Below are 14,297 nucleotides of genomic sequence, written 5' to 3'. Positions count from 1 at the left end.
TGCTCTGGAGTCTTATCCACTGAGACATGTCACGGTCAGCTTGTCCTCCGTCTGCCCCAGATCCACTGCAAATGGAACAATTTGGAATGCAGCCCAAATCCCACTGGAGCAATTGGGATGCAGATGGCGATGAAAGCTGAAGGTGATTTCCTCCTCCCCTTCTGCCATACTAAATAGTGAAGGTGCAAAGAGAAAAACCTTCCCTATACAAAGGGAGAAGGGCCAGGGGAAGAGACATTCACAGAATTCAGACAGTTCTTGAACCAAAGTCCACACCAAAAGTGAGCTGCCTTCAAGATTAAGGGATGTCCATTCCTGGGATTACAGTAAGTGTGGACGCAGTGCAGGGAATGTAAGCCTGTGCAGCACTCAGGCAAGGAGAAAGAGATCACCCTGAGTAGAGATCAAAGGTTGTTCTGAAGGAGTTAACCTGGGCAACATCTAAGTACTATAGCTTCAACAGCTTTTCTTTTATTAAGGAAAACATTTTTGTTGTTCTCATAAACTGTACTCAGCAAAGCCTCCTTATACTGAATCATTTATTTTTCCACGGGGAAAGATGGCTGTGAGTGTAGGCTCATTATGGAGAGAGTTGCAATGTGCTTGTTTGCATTGATTGAACGAGAGCATTTCCTGCTGTTCCCTGATGCAGTGAGTTTCTCTAAAGATGAGTAATCTCCAGTCCCTGAGGATATTCCCTTTGGGCAGACAGTGCAGGATTCAGGCTGGCTTCCAAGGCCCCAGCCCCAGTGCACACTAGGCCAGAACTTGGGGAGGCTAGTCAGAGCGGCAAGGATGCTTGTACAACTCTGCTAGTGCCATAGCTTACAAGAAATGTCAGTGCCTGGGTTTAGAGAGGTCACAGTACAATAGGGTTCAATGCCAAAGTCATTGGTACTCGAGTTCCTGTGAATGGAGGGCTTCTGATCAGCCTGGGTATATAAAACAGCCCTCAGACAGAGAGAAAGCAGGGAGAGCAGCTGCCACATCAGCACAGCGAGCTGGTGAATTGCTTAATAATCCTAAGCATGTCGCAGTGCCCTTTGCTGTGGCACTTTGGCTCTACCACATGTGAATAGTGCCCCTAATAGCGTATTACGTGTATGAGATGTCAAAGAAAATGCCTAGCAACTTCTTAAGGTTTCAGCTCTCTGCTCTTTTCCCAGGCAGCAACTGAAATGGCTCTGCTTTTTGCTCCTGTGCTGGGCACCCACGGAGAACTGAAAGGGTCCCCTTACCTGTGTTATCCATGTGGTCATATGAAAGTAGCAGCAAGAGACAAACAAGAGGGAGTTTTTCCTTTTTGCTGGGGCTGAGACACAAGGCTCTGCATGTGCTTTTCTCTTTTCTCTTTTTTTTACTCTCTTTTTTTTTTTTGTGAGGTGCACAATGAAAGGAGGAAAAGCAAATTTAATTATAAAGCCCTGTCTTCCTCCCTCTGTGTCTTTCCGGACTGGGAAGTGCAATCATCTCCCCTTTGATGCAAGAATGAATTCAGTAGCATACATTCTTAAATTATTATTTATTTAAAATGAAAGGAAATTACTTTCAGTTCAGTGCCAGTTTCTAGCCCAGTGAGAACAGCAAAGGGAGAAAATAAAGGAGCAGCACTTTAGGAGGCAACACCACATACAGGTATATGTGTATATGCATAGCTGCTAAAGGAGCTGGGACAACTGCACCAAAGGGTTGCGTGCTTCCCTGGACATGTATTCCCTCTTGCTAGCACACAGCTGTTACAAATGCAGAGAAAGCAGTGTCTTGTTTAACCCTCTGGAGCCCCCTTTACATGCTGAGTTGCACCATTATGACACCTAGACTCTTTAAAATAATCCACTATACTGAATTGTAAGACTCCAATTTGCAGATGAGGAAAGACAAGGAAAGACAAGTGAAGAAATATGCTCAAGGTCAGGCTATGGATCAGTGAAAGAGCCAGGAATAGAATTCAGTAGCCACAGCCCACCATAACTGCACGTGCCTCACATCTTTAAAACAAGCTCAGAACATCGAATGTGTTCTCTGGGACAGGGGCAATCTTCTTGGTATATCTTTGTACCTTGTGTAGCACAGAGGAGTCCTGGCTCACTGGCTGATGCTCCTACTGCTACCACAGTGTGAACAGCAGTATTTCACCAAATCAGAACCATTCTTGTTTGTCAGAACGTCATATTTCAGAGCAAGCATGGGTCTGAGGGAAGGGTAAATGTCAATGCTGCTTTTCTCTTGACCCATCACTTCACTTGTCTGTTTATGAGCCAGACATCCCTCTGTCCTTGCTGTGCACTGTTAAGAGGGAGGACAAGGCCATCCAGGCTTCAGTGCCTCTGTCTCATTCTATTTCTCTGGGCTGTGAGCAGCCTGGGACTTTGTGTAAGGCCTTACTGAGGCCCAAGCAAAGGTTGTCTTAAAAAATAAAAAATTCCTTTATGATCTGTGCTGCAGATGGAGCAACAAATGGATAATAAAAGGGCTGGAGACTGGAGGCAAATCCTCCCCTTAGATTAAGGGAAATTAAGTCCTTTGGGGGATGTGTAATGTATGAGCCTTCATTATTCTTCTTGGAGGAAGCAGTGTATGATCTCTTGGTCAGAGAGATAAAATGATCATAAACTCAAATGGCTCCACATAGTCCGTGTGACTCAGACGGCACCAGAGAATCTGCTGGGGGTAAGCTAGATACAACTCAGCCTGCCTTGTGCTGTAATAGCAGTTCCCGTGCCACTCGAAATCATATCGTCCCCATACTTTCATGTCTTCTCAGGGCAGGTAGATACATACTGTCTGCATGGATGTCTTAGCTGGGGAAGGGTCTTCTGGAGGCAAGTAAAAGACCCCAGAAGAGACACGTATCAGAAATAAACCGGGGTCAGGAAGTCTCTAACCCCTCCTTCACAGTCCCAGGTACTCGCTCTTCTCCAGTCCAAGTATTCCTACTCTCAGCCTCCTCTGCAGTCTTTCTGGCTGCTCCAGCTCATGCCCACCTCTTCTTTCCTCCCATGGAGGCTCTCCCTGACCCACACCCCCATCTCTCTGGCAGCTACTCGTGCTGGAGTTTTACCCACCTTGTGATGCCTAAATACATACATTGCCCCTACTCCCGGCTTCTGAATCCTTTTGTTCATTTGATTTTTTTTTTTTCTTTTTTGGCCAAATTTTCAGCTGATTTATACTGTTCTGAGAGGTCCCAACATGCTCCATCTTTCCTGAGCTTTGGGAGCACATGCTTAGCCTGTAATCAGCATGACTCAAAACAACATTGGTGTTTGTCCCTGGAGCAAAAAGAAATAATGTGCTTTGTTCTGCTGCTCCCTATTCAAAGGTAAATTGCTTTTCTTTCCTCCAAGACCAGATGCTCACTTCTTTTCTCTACCTCTCTCCCTGGTGTCATGGATTTAGGAGAAATCATGTTCTCTGGGTTTTTTATGGGGTTTGGGGATGGAGAGAAGTTGTGTTACTGGAGAACTTGACATATCTCTTATTATTGAGTTGTAGATCAAAGAAAGACAACGTACGCTCTTGTACTGATCATAGCACTACACAGGGGAGTGTGTCTCTGTGCATCTTTGAGTTTACCTTCTGTATTCCTGCAGTACTTGTAGATTCCACACACACTTATATCTGTGTGCGTGCCCTTTTCCTTTGTGTGTGCTGAGCTGTTGTACATTTATTTTTCTGGACTTGAGTGTATATGTGGGCCTTGTAGAAGTATCTTCTGTGTTCTTGTGACTTGGTGCATGCCTACGTCCTTGTCGGTCTGGGGTACGTGTATCTGTGTGCCTGCACTTTTCACAGGAGCAGGCTGGCTCCTGCTGAGGAGCGAGCATTAGGTTAGAGTACAAACTCTAGTGTCACATAGTGAAATGCTGCAACTTGCTTTATATTTCTTCAAGTACAGGGCATCAGATTTCTCCTCTGTAGTGGAGTTGGAGTTGATTCCTTCTGCCAGTGGCAGCTCCCTAACAATAAAATGCCCTTGCCATCACAACCATCCAGTCATCATACCTGGAAGTGATTAATACCTACCACAAAGCTCTAGCTAGCAAATGGCAAAGCCATTTCTGATTGCCGCTGGTATGGCTGACACCAGAAAGCCCTGCTCAGCTGTGTGAGGCATTGTAATTTGTGGCTTTAAAGCAGGACCACCTGAATCACTACAAATACAAAAAATATTTTTCATGTCTGTCATTTTGTTTTACTTCTGTGGCTCTGAAGTTCTGAGAAATCCTGGGTGGATTTTCCACTCTTGGTTCACTTTCTCTGTCTCCATCTTTTTCTTTTGTTTCTCTTTCTGCCCCTGCAAAGATGTCACCATGATGAAGCTCTTGATGGATTCCTGGGTGACTCCCACCCAGTGGTGATGGATTGCTGCTCTCTTTGCTGCACGCTCCAGCTGTCTCTGCAGTTCAGTCTGCTGGATTGACAGGGCCCATAAATCACTCTTGGAAGGCAAGGTGCTCTGAGAGCTCTGGCCCCATTTGTGATGTGCTGATGTGACATAGCCTCACATACACCACTTGCATGTGGACAGTGGCAGACTGGGGGGGATGTGGATCTCAGATCTGACTGCCAGGCTCTCATATGCCCCTCTTTGGATTTGAGGAGACTGGGATAGAAGGGCTGGGAACACGCTGTCTCTCCTACTGCTGTTTCCTTTCTGTGCATACACAATGCTTCACAGAACTGAAAAAGGAAGGAGCTGTGATCTGAGGAAATTGTAGAGGAGAACTGGGACAGTGGATGATAAGGAGGCAGGAGTGATGCACCATGCAGGCAGCCACAGAGCCTCCTCACAGAAGATGTGGGTAGAAAGTATGGGAAGGGAAGAGTTTTGACAGTGCTGCTGTCTTTTAGTTAGTCCTCCCTTGCCTTTTTTTTGTGTGGAATAGAAGGAGCTGAAGGGCACAGTGAAGAAAGAGCCTTGGGAGAAAAAAAGGGGAATCTCAGCAAGGCAAGCAGATGAAGCTGCATATTAGACTATGCTAGGATGCAAGAGACGCTTGATCATTGCATGAGTCCAAGAATTTGCCAAAGTTGTCCTTGGGAGCCTCTGCAGCAGTAGTACTTCATCCTCCCAATGCACATGCCCCCTGTGCACCATGGGTATAGCACAGACACCATCAATCATTCCTGCAAAGCATCCGAACATCTTCCTTGCAAATTCTGCAATTATTTAATGGAAATTCACCGGTTTCTTTACCCCTGGGTCTCATCAGGGTAATGACAGCCTCACAAATCTCTTTAACCACCATACCAGCTGTAGCTTCGTGAACCTCTAGTGTGGTCCCCAACAATTGGGGGCCACCATTTTCCACAGGGTGGCAGCAACATGCTTCCATTTTCCACGCTGAGTGATCCCACTTGGGTGCTTCTCTGTCAAGGTTCTGGCTAGGATTAAACCTGAAAAGAGAAATGTTTCTAGGAGGGAGAGAGGGAATTTGCATGTACTCCGTGCAGACAGCATACATTCCCAGATGAAGCATCCTGACAATGTTAAGAGACAGCAGGCAGAGCTGTGTGCAGGGTGTTCCTGCTTTTCTCCAATGCAGTATGAACCTGCCTTTCAGATTAACCCTACTGTTTTGTTCCCACACACACAGAAAGCCCTCAGGGTGGGAGAGAGAGGGATTTTGTTTCTCAGAGGTTGAAACTGTGAAATGACAGATGAAATTTTTATTATGATGATTTTTATTTTTGTGTCTGGGTTTGAAATGATGGTGAAAATTCTCAACAAAAATACCTCATGAATATTCAATTACAGTGCCAGCAACACTTTGCAGTCATGGATTATTTATATATGAAATAACCAAAGCTTCATAAATAATAAAATAGCAGCAATCTCCGCTGTGTTTTATGTTCCCCATAGCCAGCACGGGGGCGGGGAGGATGTGTCTTTGTAGCACATTTACATGCTGTATCAGCCCCTTGCAGGCTGGGAGCAGTGGGGAGGACAGAGGGAGCAGAACAAAGTGTGCAGGTGAAGGCACTGGAGGTGTGGATGTGCACAAGGCAATGTTTCATTTGCTCCAGTGCTTGTGGGTGCATCTGGCTGCAGAGGACTTCTGGTGTAGCATGAGACATCTGTGTTTTTGAGGGCAGAGGTGGGAGTACATGCAGAGGGACTGCAGCAAGGGGAGAGAACTTGTAGCCAGGACGTGTTGCGTGTAGGCAAGAAGATCAAGCACTTGGCTGCCTTTGGCTTGGTGTAGCTTGACAGCAGCTGTCTATATGCCCATAAACATATGGGATATCCCCATAATGGACTGCAGTAATAGCAGGGAAGGAAAGGAAACCCTCACTTCAAAGCCTTGGCCCTAATTGATCCATTGATCCATGCTTGGTGGTTTCAGATCATCCAAAAAGCCCCATGTTGGTAGAGCTAATGTTCCCCTCTTGGGAAAGGCTCAGGTTTGCCTAAGTGGGCATGGGTAAGGGGCAGGGCAGCGGGCTTTCCCTCTAGCCAGAGCAGCACTCACTTGCAGTCCCCTCTCCTTTAAGTAAACGTGCTTTAATTGCCAGGACAAATCTCTCTGACTCCCATTTCCCAGCTGAACAACTGGCATGTGCTATGCAGCTTGTTATACAAGAAAGAAGCATGATTCTGGGGAATGTCTAACGGAGTTCCTCTCCTCCAGCCTAACCCCACTATTCAGTCAATAATAAAGCAGAATAAGACTTAGTAGCTGCTTTCCTTAGCACCAGACTGCAGTGTGAGCACCTGATCTTTGCAGACTCCACTGCTTTCAGGAGAAAGGCTCTTCTGCCCACATGCCTTTGCTGGATATTCAGCAATGAGTAATCCTGTGGGGATGAACAGAGAGAATGGGGCCCTCCGTTTCCCATGGTCTTCCCTCCTTTCCTGAAGGCTTATGCTGTTGTCCCTCTCCCTACTGCTCCCACTGGGAAGCACTAAATGCCAAATCAGTAAAAGTGTCATTGGTTGCTCTGAGGGATGATTCATCACTCCAGTTTGGTGGCAGCATATTTATCCCCCCACCAGCCCACCTGGCAAGAGAAAAGAGATAAATTGCTGTCATCTCTTTTTATGGAACATATAATCAGGTGGTAACATGGAGAGTCGCCTCAGCTCAAAGTCATTCAGGATGAATTATTCATTCACTTAAAATGTCTTAAAATCGTCTCCCTGATACAGTATCTCTTCCTGGCATTGCTGCAGTTGGGCATTACTTGAAGAGTCCTGGTCTGATGCATAGCATGACGTATGGACAGTTCCCTACCAGGGTCCCAGGACCTTCTGCAGCTCTCTAATGGCTGACATAGCACTTCTGCACTGAAGATGAATCTCCCTGCTCAATGTTCAGGAACAGGCTCAAACGTTTCTCAGCATCCTCCTGAGGGCTTGTCATGGGGGCTTTGAGTGCACCTAGGCCTTTCTGGGCTGGATCTTTGCGCATGGGAGAATTTTAACTCCTCTCTAGGGTCCTCGCTGAAGGTTTCTCGCTTTTATCCCCCTAGGAAGATCTGTCCCATGAAACTTGTTCCCTCCACAAAGAAAACCTCCTCACAGTGAGCTCGAGAAGGCCATGGTTCTCAGAGAAAAAATACTGAGCTGACCTCTTCTGAAAGAGCTTCAGAAGCAGTCATCTAACCATGACTGTACCTCTGTCCTGCAGGAGCAGAGAATCCAGCTTTTAGAGATTGCATTTTTGCTGCTTCCTAGTCTGTATATGAGGACAAGTGATAGTTTATGATACCTTAAATTCTAATGTCCTTGCTTGGGATTCCTCAGTTGGAACTGACTGAAGCTCTTAACTATTTTTTTTCCTAAACCATCCTATATAGTAAAAGGCTTCTTAAAGAAGGAAAATTTATATAATAGTCCTGGAAGAACATCTAGCAGCTTGGAAGCATGTCTGAGGCTGCTGAGTTACTGGAGTGGAATTAGACATCTCCCATGGAACAGGCTTTCTACTGAGGTTTACTTGTCTTGCCAAAAATTTCACCCAACACTTTCTCAGTATTTTTAGCTTTTTGCTGAAAAGTGTGGGGGTTTTACCCACTGGAAAGTGGGCTTTAATTAAAACTTTCCTGAAAAATGTTGGTAATTGACAAATACGGACTTTTCATGATTCTGTAGTATGCTCCATCTGGTTATTTGGAATAATAATCAGCTTTTCATTTTTACCAAAACAGACGTTTTCAGGTTAAAACATGTTTTTGTTTGTCTGTATATTGAAAAATATTGATCATGATTCTGTGAAAAGTTTTGAAAGAACTGAAAATCAGCTCTTCCATTTCCCATTTCAGCTAACAAGGAAGAAGAAAAATGCTCTTGATACAGAGAAAATTCCTCTGTATCCACTTTCTCCATGTAAATAATTTGATGCTTATCTTTTTCCAGAGGAATAATATTGGGAAGCAGAAGTTGCTGAGAAGGAGAAAGATTCTGTACCCATATCACTGGAGAAGGATGTGGAAAAGAACCTCCCGATATTCCAGTGGCTTTCAGGTAGGAGATACAACACAGAGCACATGTGTTTCTGGAATTGCATGGTGGTTTGTTTTGTGCTGTGCCATGGGGAAAATGTCAGCTGATTCCTTACTGCATCCTAATCTGACTGTGCAAAAACATTAGAAAGCCCTTATAACCCCCAGAGCTACCCTTGCCTGCCTGCCCTTCAGATCTGTCTCCTCGAGGCTCCTCTTACCATGTTCCTTAACGTACACACACAAAAACCATGACAAAACAGACTGTCAGAATTCAGAACTATGAATGTGTGTCCATGCAATAACAATACTAGCAGGATGTGGAAAGGGTCCTTGGCATAGTCAGCTGAAATGTTTAGTTATGAGCAGTAAACTATTTAAACTTGGATCCATCAGGAAAACTTGGAAAGGTCTCACATCTTTCTTGATGCACTCTTTGGTCATTGTCAGAAAGCCATAATTGCTTGATGTATTTTATGTCACCTGTCAGAACAGTTGCAAGTGGTGTTTCTTAACACAGAGAGAGTATATATTTTAATAATGAGTACTTTCTGTTGCATGATCTCAATGTGCATGAGGTAAATAAACCCACTACTGTGAGGGAATGATATGTTTTATCCCTGGTTTATGAGTGGGGAAATTAAGGCAAAAAAGGCTACACAAGATACATGTGAGAAATCCGTGAACAGTCCCCTGACATCATAAATGGTAAAGTCACCCTTCCCTCCCTGCATTCTGGAGATTAAGGAACCAGTTATTGATGAAAACTCTTTGTTTTAATGGCCATTTCCTCTCTATTGCTCTTTTGGGGAGAGGGTCTTTTTTATTTGCTTTCCACTCATTTATCCTCACTTTAAATCCAATAATGGAAAAAAATTAAATTACTTTCTGCTAAGAACAAGGCCATGTGTCTGAGCTCCACTCTGTCCTGGAGAACTAGGGCAGTTCCCCTTTGCCATACAGGTAATTCAATTTACAAGGAGTTTGTAAGATAATGGTGAATGAAGCATGAGCTTGTTATGTCCATGGAGAAATTAGTTCTCAAAAGAACACTGCTGAAAGAAGTAGGGAAGGAAAAATGAGCAAAACGAAATGAGAAAGGTTATAAACACATTAAGCTGGGCTTCCCTACTTCAGTGTTTGGAGCTGTCTCTGCTATAAATTGTATTGATTAAGAAACTTATTGGAGCTACCTGCTGCTATCAATTACTTTCCACTTATTGCTTTCTTTACCTGCTGGGCAGTCGATAGTCTGACAGAACTGAAGCCCCAAGTTTTCTTAACCTAGAGCTCATGAGAGCTGGAAAACAGAAGAAACTAATTTCCACTACTGCTGTTTCCTACTGGAAACAACCCACATGGCTCATATGGGTGGGCTTTCTGTGGTATCTGGAAATGGGATGGGAGAAGTCCATGAGCCTATGGAATATGAGAAATCCTACAAAATGCTATGGACTTATGTGACAGGCAGTTCTCAGCATGTAGTCCTATGGTGGAGCTGCCAGTCCTGTCCCATGCAGTGTCTGAAGCTGAATACAGCCTCCAGAGCCTCGCAATGCAGAGCAGACAAAGGTGTTGTCAGGTAATGAAATACTGGTGTGAAAGGAAAGGATGGGATGGAAGATTCTTAGGACAGCATAATCCTCTGTTTTTTCCACCTAATGCTACAGTGACTTTAGTAAATTAAGGGAAATCTGATCTAACCCTATTCATTTTATGGTAAAAAGGAGGAGAAAGCAATAGATCCACAAGACCATGAATGTCAGCAGCCCTTCTGCTGTTCCGGAGTCTCTTTGTAACTCCCTTTTATACCCTGCAGTGATTCTTCTGTAGCCTGCAATTCTTGACCCTTCAGGCTCTCTGATGGTGAAGGAAATGATTGGCTGTTTTTGCTGATTCTTTATATATGTCTCTATATATAAAGAAGATAAAAAATAAAGCAAAGTCTAGCTCCTCTTTTCTGAATTCAGACCTCCAGAATCAGAGCAACCCACAGGATTTTCTTGGCAACAATCCAATAAAGGAAATGGAAATGAACATCCAAGTTGTTGAAAAGGCTTTGAAAACCTCAACCTAAGTCCTTAAAAGTCCATTTACTTTCTCACTGCTGTGACTTCAGGTCAGCTTGGGCTCTTGACTTCAGTAACTGCTTTAAAACTACCTTGAATTTCTCATCTCTTCTATCCTATGGGACTTTTCTTTCCTTGCCTTTTTTCTCTGACCCTTCATAAATCCTTTTTTTTCCCCCTTCTTGCACAAAACCAGCCGGACAGAGATGCAGGGCAGGGGCAATGCGAGGGTGTGCCTGGTTCAGAAATATGCCCCTGGCATGCCCTGCAGCCAGATCACCTCAGGCTGTTGTCAGTTCTTGCATGCTAAGCAAAATTGGGCTGGATGACAGATGCTGAAAGAAGCCTGGAGTTTGTAGGAGACAGTGTTAGGAACCTGTTGGCTTTGTCTGCACAAGGCCCTTAAGTGTGACACGGATTGGTTTGGTCCCAATGGTGCCATGTGGTATGCGGAATCAGCTGAGGAACCAGTGATTTTGCTCAAATGTTGCCCATTTCCATGGTATTTACTGTGAACTTAGCATTATTTCATCTTCTTTTTTCAACCCTGGAGATCCTAGAGGAACAAGATGCCACATGGTATTTTGTTGTATCCAGAAGTCAATTCCTGTTTTTCAAGGTTGCGGTGAAAAGCTTCAACATTTGACCCAGGTGCGACCTAAAGACTCAGAAGCCGGAAAGCAAAAGAGAGCCCTTATTTATAAAAATATCCTATTTGATAAGCCAATATGATGAGTTATAAAGTGTCTGACTTAGATCTGAATTCAAGGGACTTAAGGAAGTTGTAAAAAATGCTGGCCTGCCAGCAGCCCTCTTGCCCATATGTATCTAGTGATCGTGGGTGCCCAGACACTGATAGCATAAAGAGGCAGGGAGATCTGAGTACTTTCTAGAAACAAATCCCTCGAAGGCATTTGTCAGTAGGATCCTGAATTGTTAGTCATGTTTGAATAATCGGGCTTTATGCTGACTGTATGAGTGCTAGTGCCAGTGGGATTTTGGAGGATGCCGTGTGGGCTAATACAAACTGAGCTGGAAAATGTGACATTATCCTTTGTGCCTAGACTGAAGCGGTGCCCTAGCAGGCCCTTGGAGGCAGCTAGTGCATCTGGAGTACACTGTTAGCAGGGCTGTGCAACTGTATTCTTGACCTGGAAAATCAGAGATCTCGGGGCATTTTTACTTTTAGGGCACTGTTTTTAATTTCTTGTGTTGTGACCATGATTCAATACGGTTCAAAGGCACTGGCAGCCCATCTGAAGTCTTCCCCTATACTTCTAGCCAGATATGTGGGTCTTTACTTGTTTCCTGGTGTTTTGTACCAAGGGTTCTTGTGCTGTTTTCTACTCAAGAGATGGCTGCATTTTATTTACATGGACAAAAAGAGACTTTTTAATGTAAAAAGACAAACATGACTATATATTGCAAAGAGATATTACTTAGCATGCGAAAAAAAGGCAGTCTTATTCTGGGTGGCAGGAATTTGTTTTCACTTGTTAGAGTGCAGTATGAACTCGTTAATTTGATAGCGTATATATAAGTGCTGTCTTTCTATTTAAAATTGTGACAAATTCACCCCCAGACATCTCACAGTTACTGCTCAGCTTCATATCTTTGCATCTTGAAAAGCCATTGTGACAAACTCAGATCTGCCTGGTCCAAAATTAATCACTCTTCATACGTGCACTAAAGGAATTTGCTGAGGTCCTTTATGAGCAAGATACAGGTAAGGACTGCAACACAGATCAGCATCTCTGAACCTGCCCATTATAGGGCGATGAAGTGCTCATGTGGAAGAATGCACTGGCACATGCACATCTTTTGTCAGTTCACTTGCTTAGGGTGTATATCTCTCAACTGCCACATTAAAATTGTAATGCCTGTAACAGGTCCTGAAATTACAGTCATGAGCCATATTCCTTTGACCTTCTCTGCATTCTGTTTGGATTCACTCCTTCTGCCAATTTAGCCAGGCAGCCAGAAAGTAAATAAATGCTCCCCACCTGGCAGGTGCAGAAAGGTTAGATTTGCATAAAGTGGCCAGCGTAAATTTCTCCTGTTTGTTGTCACCTCTTCTCTCCAACTGGGAATTCCAAGGCAGAGATAAATGTCAGCTGGAAATAGCACTTCAGTGTCAGCAGTTTATCTCTTCTTGCTATTTCCCTGTAGCCACTTCGTGCTGCTCATTACCACATGGACCAGCCAATCACCTCTTGTGTAAGCGTCATTACTGGGATCTTCTGTTATTGTTTTACTTACAGTCTTGAGTTTCCTTTTACGTTTTTCATTTGTAAATTAAATTCTTCTCAACTGGTAAGTCACTGTGCTGAAATGGTTGTGAGAAACAGCCTGCTACCAGTTTCATTCCCTGAATGGTTCAATGTGTCTCTACCCTCTGTTCCCGAGCCTAGATGGATTAAGAATCACATAGATTCTCTTCTATGTGTTCATCGTATAGCAAGCAGATCATATGAGGCACTGTAAGTTCCCAGGCTGAGAACTTGGTTCTACAAAGCTCTAAGCTGTTCCTGCGGTCGCTGACTGCTGCTTGCTTGCCGATGTTACTGAGAGTCCAAAAGAGTCAGTTGGAGTTCTGCATCTTGGGCACTAAAATCTCAGCAGTGCTCTTCTGTAAGTGCTTGTCTCTTGCTCAGGAAGCATTGGCTAATGGGGATGCCACTGCTGAAAAGGAGAATGAGAGCCTCATGAGTGGGTCCAGTTTTTCAGGTCTTTGAATTGCATGCTCATTCAAGGGCCTGCTGCTGGTGCACCCTGTTACATGTTACGCTATAATGGTTGAAAAGACTTCACTCAATGAGAGCAGGGACGCCCCACTCTTGCTTCCCCACTTACTCTGCTTTTAACTCTGTCTGGTTATTAGTGCCATTTAGGACCCAGAGGACTCTCTAATCACCCTTTTCTCCAGTACCATCTCTCTCTGATTTTTTTCAGAAATCCCTTGCTTATTCTGACTGTTCTTGGTGATCTGCTCCATCTCTGGTTATTTTTTTTTCTTCATCCTCTCATTTCTTTTTCTCTTTCACATACACACACACACACACAAATGCCCTTTCAACTGTTAGTCTACAGTAAAGCTCGCAGCTCTTTGTCATAGCTCAACTCAGATCAACCCTTGTCCTTGTGTTTTGAATGGTAACCTCCATTGCTTCAGTTTGTACCAAACAAAGAGACATGTAAGTGTTCTTTGATTTACCCTGAATCAGACATAGCTGCTCTTCTCACTGGTTCCAATGAGATTTAACCTACCCCATAACAACAAGGTCCATATTGCCAACTCCCTTCTGCCTTGCCCATGTGCCAGAGTGATACTGTCTTCCAAGCAGCCACCTGCCCCCTCTTTTTTCCAGCTGCCTCTTTGTCTGTTCTCAGTAGAGTTCCTTAAGAGCTGTTTTCCTGGCTGGTTTGAATCAGACTTATCTGTACCCTTGGAATAAATTGTACGATTGTTTTGGCATTTCTCCAAGAACAGTTTGGCCCCTTCATGTTGGACTGTGGTGGAGGACGGCTTTCTGCTCTGCCTCCCCTTCTGTAATGTGTTCAAAATGCACTGTTTCAGACAGTTTCTTCAGTGCTGCTATTGCTTCCCTCAGTAAGAGGGAGGAGGAGAAAGAAATACATCAGTAATTTGGTTCTAAATCACTTTCCCAACAAAGCCAGTGCTGAAGGTCACTTGTAATGAAGCTGTCATATGGGTAAGGCCTCACAATCAGGGAGAAAAAGAGGAAAAGGAAAATGAGGCTGGAGATGAGTTCGTGGTAA

At 44.1% G+C, this 14,297-nt stretch overlaps 1 protein-coding gene across 3 annotated transcripts in view; it reads left to right on the top strand.

Annotated features, from left to right (window-relative positions):
- Positions 1-8,369: 8,369 nt before the first annotated feature.
- Positions 8,370-14,297, top strand: part of DISP3 (dispatched RND transporter family member 3) — a 103,117-nt gene continuing 97,189 nt past the window's right edge. For 2 of the 3 annotated variants that reach the window (XM_009460949.2, XM_087755308.1), the window contains exon 1: positions 8,370-8,470. The gene's annotated coding sequence lies outside the window, so the exon portion shown is untranslated. The remainder of the gene's footprint in view (positions 8,471-14,297) is intronic. The other variant, XM_087755309.1, reaches the window with a different exon arrangement.

Source organism: Nipponia nippon, unplaced genomic scaffold (assembly GCF_047370975.1).
Source record: "Nipponia nippon isolate SJK-2023a ecotype South Korea unplaced genomic scaffold, ASM4737097v1 scaffold_19, whole genome shotgun sequence".
Classification (NCBI taxonomy): Eukaryota; Metazoa; Chordata; class Aves; order Pelecaniformes; family Threskiornithidae; genus Nipponia; species Nipponia nippon.
The sequence above is the reverse complement of the archived record's forward strand: the minus strand, read 5'-3'. Positions and strand labels throughout refer to the sequence as shown.